The 17,587-nt window shown below is 39.8% G+C and overlaps 1 long non-coding RNA gene across 1 annotated transcript; it reads right to left on the minus strand.

Annotated features, from left to right (window-relative positions):
* Positions 1,426 to 15,694, minus strand: LOC110259768. The gene is made up of 3 exons (XR_002342106.1): positions 15,327 to 15,694; positions 12,352 to 12,427; positions 1,426 to 1,916 (listed from the first exon to the last, which is right to left on the minus strand). It is a non-coding gene; the product is annotated as an uncharacterized LOC110259768 (long non-coding RNA).

Raw genomic sequence — 17,587 nt, forward strand, 5'->3', positions numbered from 1 at the left:
TTGTGAGTAGAAAAGCCCTAGAGTTTTCCTTTGGACTTGAATAGGCATTTCTCCAGAGATGATACAGAACTATCCCTAAATGCCTATAAAGGTGTTCAACATCATTTATCATTAAGGAAATGCAAATCAGAACCACAATGAGATATCACCTTAAACCCATCGAGAAGACTATAAAAAAGAACAGGGGAAAAAAAAAAAAGAAGAAGAAGGAGTTCCCATCATGGTGCAGTGGAAACAAATCCCACTAGGAACCATGAGGTTGTGGGTTCTATCCCTGGCCTTGCTCAGTGGGTTAAGGATCTGGCATTGCTGTGAGCTATGGTGTAGACCAGCATCTGTAGCTCCAATTTGACCCCTAGCCTGGGAAACTCCATATGCTGTGGGTGAGGCCCTAAAAAAAAAAACAAAAAACAGAAACAAAAACAAAAACAAAAAAACAGAAAATAACCATTGTTGGTAAGGATGTGGAAAAACTGAAACTCTTGTGCACTGTTGGTGGGAAGGTAAAATGGTGCAGCAACTATGGGAAACAGTATAGTAGTTACTCAAACAATTAAAAATAGAATTATCATATGACAGAGCAATCCCACCTGTTCCGATAAAATTGAAATCAGGGACTCAAAGAGATATTTGCACACCGATGTTCATAGCAGCATTCTTCCCAATACCCCAAAGGTAGAAGCAACAGAAGTGTTCACTGACAGACACAAAATGTAGTATATGCATGTAATGGAATATTATTCAGTCTTAAAAAGGAAGGAAATCATGACACAGGATACAACATGGGTGAACCTTGAGGATATTGTGCTAAGTGAAATAAGCCAGACATGGAGAGGAAATACTGTATGATTCCACTTATATGAGGTCCCTAGAAGAGTCAAATTCATAGAGACAGGAGTATGAGATGGTTGCCAGAGACTGAGGGGGAGGAGTGGAGAATTATTGTTTAATGAATAGAATTTCAGTTTGGGAAGATGAAACGAGTTCTGGAGATGGATAGTGGTGATGGTTGCACAGCAATATGAATGTGCTTGAGGCCACTGAACTGTACATTTTAAAATGGTTAAGGAGTTCCTGTCATCGCTCAACATTAATGAATGGGACTAGTATCCACGAGGACATGGATTTGATCCCTGGCCTTGCTCAGTGGGATAAGGATCTGGCGTTGCCATGAGCTGTGGTGTAGGTCACAGATGAGGCTAGAGTCCAATGGTGCCGAGGCATAGGCCAGCGGCTACAGCTCCAATTCAACCCGTAGCCTGGGAACTTCCATATGCTGTGGGTGTGCCCCCCCAAAAGACATAAATAAATAAATAAATAAAATGATTAAGATGGTAAATTTTATGTTATGTGTATTTTGCCACAACTCAAAAAAAAAAAAAAAAAAGAAAAAAAGATCGCTGGTCGCCAAGGTTTCCAGGGGAGGGAGGGATAAATATATGGAGACTGGGAAGCTTTTAGAGCAGGGAAACTATTCCATGTGATACTATATAATGGTAGATATGTGTCCTCACACACTTGTCAAAATCCATAGAAGGAACAACACAAAGGGTGAACCCTCATGTAAACTATGGTCTTGGGTTGATCCTGCTGGGTCAGTGCTGATCCATACTAATGAGGAATGTGGATGGTGGGGGAGTGGCTGGCAGGGTATGTAGGAACTTTCTGTGCTTTCTGCTCAGTTTTGCTGTGAACCTAAAATTGTTCTAAAAAATAAAGCCTATAAAATTTTTAAAAGATATGTGCATATGTAACTAGATATGTCAGATTGTCCTCCAAAGGAGTCGTACACACCTTCGATGTAGTAGAATGCCCGTTTACACTCACCAGCATAGCGTACCATCCGCCTCTTGGATCTCTGCCAGTGTCTAGGTAGAATTTTTCATGAATAAATTTTTCGTTTCAGTATGACATACCTACAGAAAAGAGCACACATCATAAGAGTACAGTCTGATAAATTTTCAAAAAGTGAATGCATGTCATAAACAATACAAGATATAGAACATTATCAGTCCAGAAGCCTCCCTCATCTCCCCTTCCAGTCCTCCCTCAACTACCCCTCACCATGGTAACATTTAACCTGGCTTCTATTACCACAGACTAGTTTGCCTCTTTTGCCATTTATATAAATAAAATCTTACAGGACGTACTCCTGTGTCAGGCCTCTTTTACTCAACCACTGTGAGATTCAATCATATTGTAGGGAGTTGTTGTGCAGTTATTTTCACTGGTGTGTAACATTCCACTTAACATCTATATTGCAATTATTTACCCATTCTATTAATGATGGTCATTTGGGTTGTGTCCTATTTGGAGCTATTACAAATACTGATGCAGTAAACATTCTTGTACACATTGTTTGGTCCAATATGCATTCAGGACTGCTGAGTATATGTCTAGAAGTGGAATTGCTGGGTCATAGGATATGAATATTTCAGTTTTGGTTGATAATACCACAGTTTTCCAAAGCGGATTTTCTAATTTATATTCTTGTTGTGATAACAATTCCAGCAGATCCTTCTTCTTATGAACATTTGGTACTGTCAGTGTTTTAAATTTTTGTAGTAGTTATCTCAATATGGTTTTAATTTGCATTTCCAAGATGACTAAAGGAGGTGAACATGCCGTCATGTGTTTGCAGACCAGTCAAATAGTCCCTTTTGTGAAATGCCTTTTCAAGTCTTATGCCCATTTTTCTGTTGTCTTCTTTCTTTTACTTGATTTGGTGGAATTCTTCCCATGTACTAAACAGAAGTTCTTTGCCAGTAATACATCAGAAAATATCTTCTTCCCCTCTGTGACTTGACTTTCCACTCTCTTAAGAGTGTCTTTTTATTAACAGAGGTACTTGGAGTTCCTGTCATGGCTCAGTGGTAACAAACCCGACTAGGATCCATGAGGTTGCAGGTTCGATTCCTGGCCTTGCTCAGTGGGTTAAGGATCTGACCTTGTCCTGAGCTATGGTGTACGTTGCAGATGCTGCTCAGACCCCGTGTCGCTGTGGCTGTGGTATAGGCTGTCAACTGTAGCTCCTATTCAACCTCTAGCCTGGGAACTTCTATAGGCAGTTTCGGCCCTAATAAGAAAAAAAAAAAAAAAAAAGTACTTGATTTTAGCGTAGTCTAATTATCAGTATTTTCCGTAATGTCAATGCCCTTATGTCCTGTTCAGTGACATTTGCCTTCCTCAAAGTCACAAAGATATTCTCTAATGCTCTCTTCTAAAAGCTTTATTATTTTACTTTTCTCATGGTGTGAGGTCAGAGGCAAGATTGTTTTTCCCTATGCACATCCAATTCTGGCATCATTTATTGAAAAGACCATCCTTTTCTCACTGCTCTGTGGTGTCACCTTGTAAAAAAACAAATCCCCACATGTATGCGTGTATCTGTTTCTGGACTTTATTCTGTTCCATTGATCTATCTGTCTACCTACGTGCCAATATTACACTTTATGACTGTAGCTTTATATTTTTTTGACATCTGATAGTATAAGTCTTTCTGTTTTGTTTTTCTTTTCTTTTCTCTTAAAATTTTTTCTTTTATGGCTGCACCCACAGCATATGGAAGCTCCCAGGCCAGGGGCTGAATCCCAGCTGCAGCTGCGGCAATGCCAGATCCTTTAACCCCCTGTGCAGGGCCGGGGATGGAACCTGCACCTCCTCATCAACCTGAGCTGCTGCAGTCAGATTCTTAACCCTACTGTGCTAGGGCAGGAACTCTCCTACTTTGTTTTTCTTCCGCCAGATTGTATGAGCTATTTTTCGCACTTTGCGTTTCTATGTAAAATCTAGAACTAGCTTGTCAAGTTCTGCCAAAAAACCTACTGAAATCTGAGGTTTCGTTGAGTCTATAGGTCAATTCTGGGGAAATTGACATCTTTATAATATTGATTCTTTCACTCTATAAGCATGGTATCTCTTCATTTATTTAGGTCTTTAATTTCAGTAATATTTAATAGATTTCGGTATAGAAGCTTCATTCACCTCTTGTCAAATTTATCCCTAGACATTTAATGTTTATGGTTTTATAAATGTCACCACTCTTTAAACTTTGATTTTAAACTCTGATTCTTTTTTTTTTTTTTTTTTTTTTTTGTCTTTTTGCTATTTCTTGGGCCGCTCCCGTGGCATATGGAGGTTCCCAGGCTAGGGGTTGAATTGGAGCTGCAGCCACCGGCCTACGCCAGAGCCACAGCAACGTGGGATCCGAGCCACGTCTGCAACCTACACCACAGCTCACAGCAACGCCGGATCGTTAACCCACTGAGCAAGGGCAGGGACCGAACCCGCAACCTCATGGTTCCTAGTCGGATTCGTTAACCACTGCGCCACGACGGGAACTCCTAAACTCTGATTCTTACTGGTATATAAAAATGTTGACCTTGGGAGTACCTGCCATGGCTCAGCGGTAATGAAGCCAAGTGGTCTCCATGAGGATGAAGGTTCAATCCCCGGTGTCGCTAAGTGGGTCGGCAAGCTGGTGTTGCCGTAAGCTGTGGTATAGGTCACAGACTCCGCCTGGATCCCGAGTTGCCACAGCTGTGGTATAGGCCAGCAGCTACAGCTCTGATTCGACCTCTAGCCTGGGAACTTCCATATGCCACGAGTGTGGCCCTAAAAAAAAAAAAAAAAAAAAAAAAAATTGACCTTGTAGCAAGTGACTTTGCTAAATTCAGCAATTCTATGGTTCATCTATAGAGTCTTGTGAATTTTCTACATACGCAGTAATGTTTTCCAATGAATAATGACAGATTTATTTCTTCCTTTCCAATCTTTATTTTTATTTCATTTCCTGGTCTTGCTGCACTAAGTAGGACCTCTGATATAATGTCAAAGAGAAACAGAGATAATGAATATCCTTGTCTCACCTGTAATCTCAAGAAGAAAATTTTTTAAATATTCATCAAGTATGATGTTTGCTATGTTTCTTGCATATATCTTTTATCACATCAAAGAAGTTCCATCTATTCCTGGTTTTCTAGGAGCTTTTTTTTTTTTTTTCTTTTTAGGGCCACACCTGCAGCATATGGAAGCTCCCAGACCTGGGTTCGATTCAGAGCTCCGGCTGCTGGCCTACACCACTGCCGCAGCCATGCCAGTTCTGAGCCACATCTGGGACCTACACGGAAGTCTGTGGCAGTGCCGGATTCTCAACACACTGAGTGAGGCCAGAGATTGAACCCGCATCCTCACTGACCCTATGCCAGGTTCTTAACCCACCTAGCCACAATGGGAATTCCTTTAAGAGCTTTTTAAAATTTGAAGTGGATGTTGAGTTTAATCAGTTTACTATTCTGCATTCATTGAAATGATCATTTGATTTGTGTCCTCTTTTCTGTTAGTGTGGGAAATAACATTGATTTAGGAAAAAAAAAAAAAGGCAACTTACCTTCCTTAAATAAATCCAGCCTGGTGGTGATAATATTATTCTGTATTTCTAGATTTGGTTAGCTAACAATTTAATCAGGGGTATATGTCCATGAAAGAGACTGATGTGTTCATAAGAAAGATTTTCCGTTCTTAGGCGTTTCCAAATCAAGTTATGGAATGAAGTTTATGCTGGTTTATATAAAAGAATTGGGGATCGTTTCCCCCTTTATTCTATTCTCTGGAAGAAATCTGTGTAAGACTGGTGATACTTCTCTCTTACGTGGGAGAACGTAAGAATTCTTTTGGAAGAATTATTCAAGGAGGACATACTGGCCAGGAGTTTTCTTTGTGGAAAAGGGTTTAATTATGGATACAATTTTTTTTAATGGATATGGGAATTTTCAGATTTTCTATTGCTTCTTGTGTCTTCAGAGACACACAGCTTGGTAAGTTGTTTTTATCTAGTAATTACTCCATTTCATCGAAATTTTTACATCTATCATATTTAGTTGTTCATCATATCCTCTTATCTTTTAATATCTGTAGGATCTGTAATGATACCCCCTTTACATTTCTCATAATAGCTACTTGTACCTTATCTTGCTGTCTTTTAAAATCAGACTTCCTAGAGGTTTATCATTTTTATTAGTCCTTTAAAAAAGTTGGCTTTGGAGTTCCCATCGTGGCTCAGTGGTTAACGAATCTGACTAGGAACCATGAGGTTGCGAGTTCGATCCCTGGCCTTGCTCAGTGGGTTAAGGATCTGGCGTTGCCGTGAGCTGTGGTGTAGGTTGCAGACACAACTTGGATCCTGAGTTGCTGTGGCTCTGGCGTAGGCTGGCGGCTACAGCTCTGATTAGACCCCTAGCTGGGAACCTCCATATGCCGCGAGAGCGGCCCAAGAAAATGGCAAAAAGACAAAAAAATAAATAAATAAATTGACTTTGTTTCTAAGGTTTTTTCCATTTTCATTAATTCTGCTATTTCTTTTCTTTTAAACATCTTTAAAGAATAAATATGCTATTCTTTTTCATCTTTAATATATTCGGTCTTTCTTCCTTTTAAACTTTTCCTCATTTAAGGCTATTTCCCCTAAGCATGGCTGTAGCTATACCCACACAGGTTTTGATATATTGTGTCTTCTTTATCAATCTATGTAGATATTTTATTTTATTTTTAAAAATTTTATGGCCACACCTGTGGCATATGGAAATTCTCAGACCAGGGATTGAATCTGAGCTGCAGCTGCAGCCTACATTGAAGCTTCCTCAATGCTGGATCCTTTAATCCACTGTTGGGGACTGGAGACTGAACCCACACCTTCGCAGCTACCCAATGCTGCTGACAGATTCATAACCCACTGTGCCACAGTGTGAACTCTTCTGTGTAAATATCTTAATTTTTCATTATTATTTTAATTTTGAAATGAGGGTCTTTAGAAGACTACTTTATAATAATTCTTCCTCCAAACATTTGGGAATTTTCTAGTTTTGGGGTTGGTTTTTAGCTTAATTCGAATATGGTCAGGAATTTCAATCTTATGAAATTTGCTGAGACTTGCTTTGAGGCATAACATATGGTTCATTTTGATGAATGTTCCCTGTGCACATAAAAAATGTTCATTCTGAAGTTGGAGGGCTCAGTGTGTTATATATGTCAGTCAGGTCAAATTTGTTAAATGTGTTATTCAAATAGTCTCTATCCTCACTGACTTTTTGGTCTGCCTGTTCTAAACATTGGTAGAGGGTATGTTAAAATGTCTCAGTGATGACTGTGATTTGGCAATTTCCTCATTTAGTTCTATTCATTTTTGCTTTATATATTTCAAGGCTAAATAATAAGGTACATAAAAATACATAGAATTATTGTATTTTCATATTGGATTTAGCTTTTATCATTATGAAATTTCTCTCATTATATTTATTTAGTTAAGTATCTGCTTTAAAGTCTCCTTTTTCTGAAATGATATAACTACCTGAATGTTTTGGGTCAGATTTTTCTTGGCATATTCTTTTGCTCTTCACCTTTTTTTTTTTTTTTTTTTTTTTTTTAATAGCCACACACATGGTATATGGAAGTTCCTGGGCCAGGGATTGAATCTGAGTCGCAGTGTTTTGCACTGAAGCTGCAGTAAAACACGGGATCCTTTAATGTATTGTTCTGGGCCAGGTATTTAACTGGCATCTCCACAGCAACCTGAGCCACTGTAGTCTGATTCTTAACCCACTGCACCACAGCAGGAACTCCTGCTCTTCACCCTTTTTTGTTTTGATATTTAAAGTTTGTCTCTTGTAAGAGTTCCCGTCATGGCACAGCAGAAACGAATCTGACCAGGAACCATGAGGTTGTGGGTTTGATCCCTGGCCTTGCTCAGCGGGTTAAGGATCCAGCATTGCCATGAGCTGTGGTGTAGCTTGCAGATGTGGCTCAGATCTGGTGTTGCTGTGGCTGTGGTGTGGGCTGGCAGCTACAGCTCTGATTATACCCCTAGCCTGGGAACTTCCATATGCCTTGGGTGTGGCCTTAAAAAAAAAAAAAAGACAAAGAAATAAAAATTTTTAAAAAAAAGTTTGTCTCTTGTAAATAACGTATAGTTTATTAGGGAATTGCCTTTGTGGCACAGCGGAAACGAATCTGACTAGTATCCATGAGGATGTGGGTTCCATCCCTGGCCTTGCTCAGTGGGCTGAGGATCAGGCATTGCTGTGAGCTGTGGTGTAGGTTGTAGATGGGGCTTGGATCTGGTGTTGCTGTGGCTGTGGCATAGGCTGGCAGCTGTAGCTCTGATTCAGCTCCTAGCCTGGAAACTTCCATATGTTGTAGGTGTGGCCCTAAAAAGCAAAATATATATATACAATTATGTACATATATATAATAATTATAATTATATATATATAATTTTTAAAAGTCCAATCCAACCATTAGGTTGTATTCTAGTTGGAGTATTTAGTTTTAATTGGAATATTTAGTTCATTTACTTTTAATATAATTCCTTATAAACTTGGGTCTAAATCTACCATCTTATGATTTGTTTTCTCCTTATCCCATCTGTCCCTTGCCTTCCTTTGTATTACTTAAATACCCATTTTTCTCCATTTTCCTTTCCTTTCTCTGTTGGCTTGCTAATTTAGCAATCAGCCTAAACCCCCTTCCTTGATTTATCAAAGTCTAGGGTAAATTAACAGTTTTATCACTTCCCAGAATTACAAGGACCTCAGAACACTTAATTCAATTTACTCCTTTCCCACCTCTTAAGCTGTTGTCATTTTCCATTTTAATTCTCTACTTTAAACCCTAAAAGACATTTTAATTGCTTTATGTAGTAAATAATAATTTAATTTGCCCACATATTTACATTTTCTATTACTGTTCTTTCCTTCCTGCATCTCAGTGTTTCCAACTGGGACCATTTTCCTTCTGCCTGAAAAACTCCTTTAAGTTTTGTTTTAATGTGCACCTGCTGGTAGTGAATTACCTAGGCTTTTGTTTGCTGGGCATGTCTTCTCATTATCTGAAGAATATTTTCAGTGGAATTTGAGGCTGGCAGTTATTTTCTTCCAGCACTTCAAGCTATCAGTAGTCCAGTGTCTTCTAGATTTTATTATTTCTGATGAGAAGTTGGGTTTCAGTCTTACGGCTGGCCCCTTGAAAGTAATTGGCATTTATCTCTGACTGCTTTTAATATTTTCTCATTGTCTTTGATTTTCAGTGGTTTTACAATAATATATCTTGGTGTGGTTTTCCTAGCTCTGCTTGAATCTATGACACATTATCTTTCATATGTTTTTTCAGAAAATTTCTAGCCAGTATCTTTCAACTATTGCTCCTACCTAGTCTTCTTTCTATCTTCTCTTTCTTCTTCCCGGATTCCAAATGCTTACTACAACAGCTCTTTTACCGTGACCCATATGTCTCTTATGTTCTTTTCTGTATTTTCTATTCCATATTTTTTTTCCTACTTCAATCCAGGATACTTCATTCTGACCTATCACATGGTTCCACAATCTTCCTTCAGCAGTGTCTAAACGCAATTATTTAGTTCTCGCTTTTACTTATTGTGTTTTAAAAGTATTTTTTCCATCTTTACAGATTTATTGTATCATAATTGATGTATAAAGAATTGCACATGTTTAAAGCATGCACTTTGGTCATTTGACATATGTGTTCACTTGTGGAAGCATTGCTGTAATGAATACAAGGAGCACATCCTTCACTCCAAAAGTTTCCTCGTGTCCATAATCTGTTCCTCTCTACCTGTTTTCCCTAAGCCATTCTTGGTCCACTTCCTATCACTATAGATTCACTTGCATTTTCTAGAATTTGATATAAATGGAATCACACTGTATGAATTTATTTTTGGTATGGCTTGTTTTGAACTCAGAATAATTATTTTCACATTCGTCCATGTCATTGCATTGATATGCATCATCCATGTCGTATCAAGAGTTCGTCCTGGTGGGTTTAATCCCTGGCAAGGGAACTTCCACATGCTGGGGGCAAGGCCAAAAAAAAAAAAAAAGTTTAAAAAATAGCTCATCCTTTTGAAAACTGAGAGGCATTTTATCGTATGGATATGCTATAATGTGTTAATCCATTGCCTGACAAAGGGCTTTTGAGTTTCACAGTTGCTCACCATTACAAATAAAAGTTATTATGAGCATTTCAGGTAAAACTTTTTTTTTTTTAGGGCCACACCTACAGCACACGGATGTTCCCAGGCTACGGGTCCAATTGGAGCTGCGGCTGCAGGCCTACACCACAGCAATCAGGATCCAAGGCATGTCTGCAACCTATACCACCCACCGAGCAAGGCCAGGGATCAAACTCTTGTCCTCGTGGATACTAGTTGGATTTGTTTCCACTGCGTCACAGTGGGAAGTCCCATTTCACGTAAAACTCTTTGGGTAGACACTTGCTTTCATTTCTCTCAACAAATACCTTGTAGTAGAACAGTTGATTTTTTTTTTTTTTTTTTTGGCTGCCCCATGGCATATTGAAGTTCCCAGGCCAGCGATGGAACCTGAACCGCCACAGAGACAACACCAGACCCCTAACCCATTGGGCCACAGTGGGAACTCTCAGAATGGCTGAATTTTATAGTAATTGTCTGTTTAAAATTTTTAAGAAACTGACAAATCATGACCATAATTAGTGTACCAATACATAATTATATACACATCAACAGTGCTCAAAAGTTCTAGTTGCTCCACATCCTCACCAACGCTTGGTATGGTCAGTGTTTTTCATTTTATTTTATTTTATTTTTTTTTTCAGTGTTTTTCATTTTAGTCATTCTAGTGGTGAAATCTCATTGTGGTTTTAATTTGCATTTCCCTATTGACTAATGTTGTTGAGCATCTTTTCATGTGCTTATCTGACAACCATGTGTCTTCTACGATGAAGTGTCTGAATAAATATTTTGCCCATTTAAAAAATTAGGTCATTTATCTCCTTCTTATTGAGTGGTAATAGTTTTTAATATACTCTAGATTCAAGCCCTCTGTAGATATATGTTTTGCAAATATTTTCTCCTGGTCTAGGGATTGCCTTTTAACGTTCTTAACACTGTCTCTTCCTCCCACTTTTAACAGCTTTATTAAAGTATAATTTACATGTCATACAATTCACTCATTACAGGTGCACAGGTCAATGATTTTTAGTAAGTAGTACTGTTGTTGAACTATCACCACAATCCTGTTTTAGAACATTTCCATCACCCTCAAAAGTTCCCTTGTGCCTCTTTATAGTCTCGCCTCACTCCCAACATGGGCCTCAGATAATCACTGACATGGTTACTGCAGCTATGGTTTTGACTTTTCTAAAAATTTGATATAAATAAAATCTCACAATATATATTCTTTTCTGTCAGGCTTCTTTTACTTGGTGAAATGTTTTTGAGGTTCATCTATATTGTTGCATGTATCAGTAACTCGTTTTAAAAAAAAAATTTATTTTGGGGAGTTCCCTTTGTGGTACAACAGGTTAAGGGCTTAACTAGTATCCATGAAGACATGGGTTCGACCCTTGGCCTTGCTCAGTGGGTTAAGGATCCAGCATAACCTGGAGCTGCAGCATAGTTCACAGACGTGGCTCGGATACTGCATTGTTGTGGCTGTGGTATAGGCTACAGCTGCAATTTGACCCCTAGCCCGGGAACTTCCATATGCCGCAGGTGCGGCCATAGGGGGAAAAGTTATTTTTGGCCATACCCACAGCATGAGGAAGTTCCTGGGCTAGGAATTAAAACCCTGACATAGCAGTAACTTGAGCCACAGCAGTGACAGCAACAGATCCCTAACCACTGGGCCACCAGCAAACTCAGTAACTCATTTATTTATATTATTGAGTAGTATTTCATTGTATGAACTCATCTTTTGATGGACATTTGCATTTTCAATTTTTGGCTATGCTGAATGATGCTGCTCTTATTACTCACAGTGGAAATCTTTGTGCAGACGTTATCTTTTCTTTAAGGAGTAGAATTGCCAAGTCTAATGACAAGTGCATATTTAACTTTTTAAAACACAGCCAGAAGAACAGTGTCCTTTGAAGAGTAAACATACTTAATCTTATGAAATCCAATTTATTGATTTTTTTATAGTTCATAATTTTTGTGGCATATTTAAGAAAAGTTTTCCAAACCCAGATCGCTAATATTTGATTCTATAATCTTTATAGTTTCAGTTTTTACATTTAGATCGAGGATCCATTTCAAGTTAATTTTAAAATATGGTGTGAGGTAAGGGTCAAGGGTTTTTGTTTGTATGTTGGTTTGTTTTCTAAGTGTTCCAGCATCAATTTGTTGAAAATAATATTCTTTCCTCATTAACTCCCTTGGTACCTTCATCAAAATCAAATGGCAGTTTCTACACTGGACTCACATTTTTCTCCATTGCTCCATCTTTATACCAATACTACACAGTCTTGAAAGCTATGGCTTTACTAGTCTTAAAATAAGGACATGTAAGTTCCCCAACTTACTCTTTGTTCTCAAAATGTTGGGCTGTTTCAGATCCTTTGTATTTCCATGTAAATTTTAGAATCAACTTCTCAAGTTCTGCAAAATAAAAGCTTGCATTAAATTTATAGATCAATTTGGGGAGAATTGACATCTTAACTACATTGTGTCTTCTGATCCCTGAACACAATATATTTCTCTGTCTATTTATATCTCCTTTCTCTCAGTAATGTCTTGAGTTTTACATGTGGTCATCATGCACATCTTTTGTCAAATTTATCATCCTCCTTTATAATTTTTAGCATTTCCATTTGATTATTTTTTGATAGTTTCCAGGTCTTTACTAAAATTTTCCCTCTTGTCATCTAATTTGTTGACAATGTTAATTACAGTTATTTTAAATTATATTAATTACAGTTATTTTAAAGTCCAACCTTGATATCTCAAATATCTGGACCCCTATGGATATATTTCTAATGTATTATATTTCTCTTGATTTTTGTCCATTCCTGTATTTCTACATTTCTGTTTGTCACTGAATAGCAGACATAATAGATGACCATGGAAAAGATCACTGAAGCTCTGGATGTTGTTATCTTCCTCCAAGGAGAACTTGCTTTTACTTTTGCCTAAGCCAGGAGCCCCAGCCATCTCAGTCTGCATTTATCCAGTCAGGAATTAGGATGATTTGCAACAGAACTGCCATTCCCAAGAGAGGGCTGGCTTAGTTCTGGGTCACTTCCTTCTAGTATATAGTCCTCTGGGGTCTCAAAGGCAAGCCTAGGCTGTTCACCAGGGTCTTGACTTCTCTCTTTTATTTTTTCATTTTAATTTTTATTATTATTACTTTTTGTCTTTTGTCTTTTCAGAGCCGCATCCATGGCATATGGAGGTTCCCAGGCTAGGGGTCGAATTGGAGCTGTTGCTGCCGGCCTACACCACAGCCACAGCAACGCCAGATCTGCGCCGCGTCTCTGACCTACACCACAGTTCACATAACACCAGATCCTTAACCCACTGAGTGAGGCCAGGGATCAAACACGCAACCTCCTTGTTCCTAGTCGGATTCATTTCTGCTGCGCCATGACGGGAACTCCTTAATCATTTTTTTTTTTTAAATTTTCCCACTGTACAGCAAGGGGGTCAGGTTATCCTTACATGTATACATTACAATTACCTTTTTCCCCCATCCTTTGTTCTGTTGCAACATGAGTATCTAGACATAGTTCTCAATGCTATTCAGCAGGATCTCCTTGTAAATCTATTCTAAGTTGTGTCTGATAAGCCCAAGCTCCCGATCCCTCCCACTCCCATCAGGCAGCCACAAGTCTCTTCTCCAAGTCCATGATTTTCTTTTTTGAGGAGATGTTCGTTTGTGCTGGATATTAGATTCCAGTTATAAGTGATATCATATGGTATTTGTCTTTGTCTTTCTGGCTCATTTCACTCAGGATGAGAATCTCTAGTTCCATCCATGTTGCTACAAATGGCATTATGTCATTCTTTTTTATGGCTGAGTAGTATTCCATTGTGTATATATACCACATCTTCTGAATCCAATCATCTGTCGATGGACATTTAGGTTGTTTCCATGTCCTGGCTATTGTGAATAGTGCTGCAATGAAAATGCGGGTGCATGTGTCTCTTTTAAGTAGAGTTTTGTCCGGATAGATGCCCAAGAGTGGGATTGCGGGGACATATGGAAGTTCTATGAATAGATTTCTAAGGTATCTCCAAACTGTTCTCCATAGTGGCTGTACCAGTTTACATTTTAAAATGTACAGATGGGTGGCATTAAGTTCATTGACATTGTTGTAAACCATACTCAGACCATTTCCAGAACTCTTCCCATCTTGTAAAACCAAAACTCTGGAGTTCCCATCGTGGTGCAGATGTAGCGAATCCGACTAGTATCCATGAGGATTCGGGTCCCTGGCCTCTCTCAGTGGATTAAGGATCTGGTGTTGTGTGAACTGTGGTGTAGGTCAGAGACGCGGCGCAGATCTGGTGTTGCTGTGGCTTTGGTGTAAGCCGGCAGTGGCTATAGCTCTGATTCAGCCCCTAGCCTGGGAAACCTCCATATGCTGCAGGTGCGGCCCTAAAAAGACAAAAAAATAAAATAAAATAAAAAAGTAAAAATCATCTCTAAACAAACAATGACTCCCCATTCCCCGCCCCCCTGCCCTGTCCCCAGCCTCTGGCAACCACCATTTTGCTTCCTGCCTCTATGATTTTGCCTACTCTAAGTGTCTCATATAGGTAGAATCATACAGTGTCTATCTTCTCGTGATTGGTTTATTTTACTTAATGAGCATAATGTCCTCAAGATGCATCCATGTGTCAGAAATGTGTTCCTTTTGAAGGCTGAGTGATATTTCATTGTACATATACACAGCTTTTTGTTATCCATCCATTGACAGGCACGGGTTGCTCCCACCTTTGGGCTACTGGGAATGAGGCTGCTATACAGATGGGTGTGCAAATAGGGTCCTTGAAGGACTTCCCCAAAGACCTTGAAGTCCAGTTTTTGTCTCCCCTGCCCCTGAATTGGCCAAATGCTCTTCTCAGCCTCCCAGTCACTGCTTTAGACCTAGAAAATGCCTCCAGAGGGCAGCATGGCCAGACGTCAGGCTCCCCCCTCCCTCTCTGATCCTCTCTTCTCTCTAGGATCTGGAGCCTTGGTGGCTCTCCAATATCTCCAAACAGTTGTTTTTGTAAAATTCTATCCAGTTTTCCTAATTATCCCCAGTACAAGCTACTCCATCATAGCCAGAAGCAGATGTGTCAATATAATTTTAATTTACATCTCTCTTATTATGCATGAAGTTGAGCATCTTTTCTGATATTTGAATGTTGATCATGTTTTCATTGAAATCCCTTCCCGTTTTCCTACTGGGTCTTTCTTCTTTATTGATTCGTAGGCATTTGTTACATGTCTGAGGACTTGGGCTTTTGTCTTTGACCTAGAAAGAATTGTCTAGGGTCAGTTCTAACTTACCATATAATCAAGACACTTTCTCCTCTGGGACTTGGTTTCTTCATCTGGGAAATGGGTGAGAGGGCTGGACTTCACCACAAGGTCTCTGTTTTGACCCAGTGGGCATGGCTTGATAATACTGATGTAACTCCTTCTGTGTAGATGAGGCATAAACTGGGGTGGGGTGTGGAGAGGAGGTGGTTATTGAGACAAAAAAAAAATCCTTCCCACATCCTGCCTCCACATTCCACTGTAAGTAGGTATGGTATGCTGCTCTGTGGCTTCAGAAACATCCATCACTGTAACAAGAAGTGGACACAGGGAGCCTTAATACCCAGGACCGCAGCAACGGAGAACAAAGTCATACTTCCCAGTTCAGTCCATGAGTTTTGCTATATTCATGTACCAAGGGTACTATTATTTTACATTTATGTTTCCAGTAAACTGACTCACTTGGTTTTTTGTTTTTTGGTTTTTTTGGCCACACCTGCAGCATGTGGAAGTTCTTAGGCCAGGGATGGAACCCATGCAGAGCAGTGACCCAAACCACAGTGGTGATAGTGCCAGATCCTTAACTGCTAGGCCACCAGGGAACTCCTGACTCACATGTGGGGTGTTTTGTTTCATTTTGTTTTGTTTTTGGTGACTCACTTGTTTTTAATCTAAATACATTTAACCTTGGAGTTCCCATTGGGGCACAGTAGAAATGAATCCGACTAAAAACCATGAAGTTGCAGGTTCGATCCCTGGCCCCACCCAGTAGCTTAAGGATCCGGCATTGCTGTGAGCTGTGGTATAGGTTGCAGATGCAGCTTGGATTTGGTGAAGCTGTAGCTGTGGCTACGGCATAGGCCGGCAGATCCAATTACACCCCTAGTCAGGGAACCTCCAAATGCCACAGGGGCGGCCCTAAAAAAAGCAAAATAATAATAAAAATAAAATGAAATAAAATAAATAAATATATTTAGCCTTGTCCTGAAAATAGTGTGTGAAATCACAGATTTGCTGTGCTCGGGTAGTTTTTGATATAAACTAACACAAATAAATTGCAATTATAATTTAAATTTTTTTGCATTCCCTCTTGATTGTTTGCGAGCAGCCCCCAGGCAAGGGTCACTGGTAGGGTGGCCAAGGATGCCTTTGCTGCCGGGACAGCCTGGGCCTCCACCCACTAGTTGGGTAACTTTGCCCGTGAATTATTCAAACGTTACTCATTATTACTGGGGTATTGCCTACTGATCCCTGCACACAGAAGCAGAGCCCTTCCTGCTTTGTGGCTGTGGGTTGTTTTTGTACTGAAGTGTTTGCAGCCTTTGATGAAAGGTGGCCTAAGACGGCCCCCTAGACAGAAGGCAACTGGCCGCAGCTACCACCTGAGGTCTCCAGAAAATTTTTTCCTTTCAGAGGCTCTGCTCTGGTGACACAGAGCCTTTCTCTTTCTTCTTCTGAGGTTGGTTATTGCTTTTAGCCCAAAGCCATCGCAAGACTCAGAGAGCAAAGATACAGCAGGAGCCCTAAAATAAATTATAAAGTCCAAAATGGAACGCACTTCAAGTGAGCGCTGAGTGAAAAATAGGTAACGCTTTAGAGCTGTTTTCATAAAAGAAACCACCAGACCAATATATCATTGGGTCTTCTTAACTGTGGCATCTGAATAGATTTAATTCTGATTTTTGCTATGACCTGTACAACTCATGTATTTGAGCAGCTGCGTCCGCTCTGGACCAATGGTAATTAACTGACCACGTCTTGTCTGGTTAGGAGCTGATCTTCACTTCAGCAAATGTTAACGAAGACCTGCAAAGTACCAGCTTCCTGCCAGGCACTGGGCTTCTGGTGGTAAGCCACACCATCCACAGGGAGTTTAGGGTCTGATGGAACAAGGTAAAATCATCTCAGGAAATTTCTTTTCTTTTTTTATTTTTTAATTTTTTGTCTTTTTGCCTTTTCTAGGGCCGTTCCCGCAGCATGTGGAGGTTCCCAGGCTAGGCGTCTAATCAGAGCTGTAGCTGCCGGCCTACACCAGAGCCACAGCAATGCGGGATCTGAGCCGCATCTGCAACCTACACCACAGCTCATGGCAACACTGGGTCCTTAACCCACTGAGCAAGGCCAGGGATCAAACCCGCAACCTCATGGTTTCTAGTCGGATTCATTAACCACTGCACCATGACAGGAACTCCATTTCAGGAAATTTCTGACAGAGACTTTGAGATACTTGAGGGGGCAAATGTCAAAGACCTCTGGCCTGGGAGTTTCCAGGAAAGGTTTGCTGGACCACG

The sequence above is a fragment of the Sus scrofa genome, chromosome 2, assembly GCF_000003025.6.
Source record: "Sus scrofa isolate TJ Tabasco breed Duroc chromosome 2, Sscrofa11.1, whole genome shotgun sequence".
Classification (NCBI taxonomy): Eukaryota; Metazoa; Chordata; class Mammalia; order Artiodactyla; family Suidae; genus Sus; species Sus scrofa.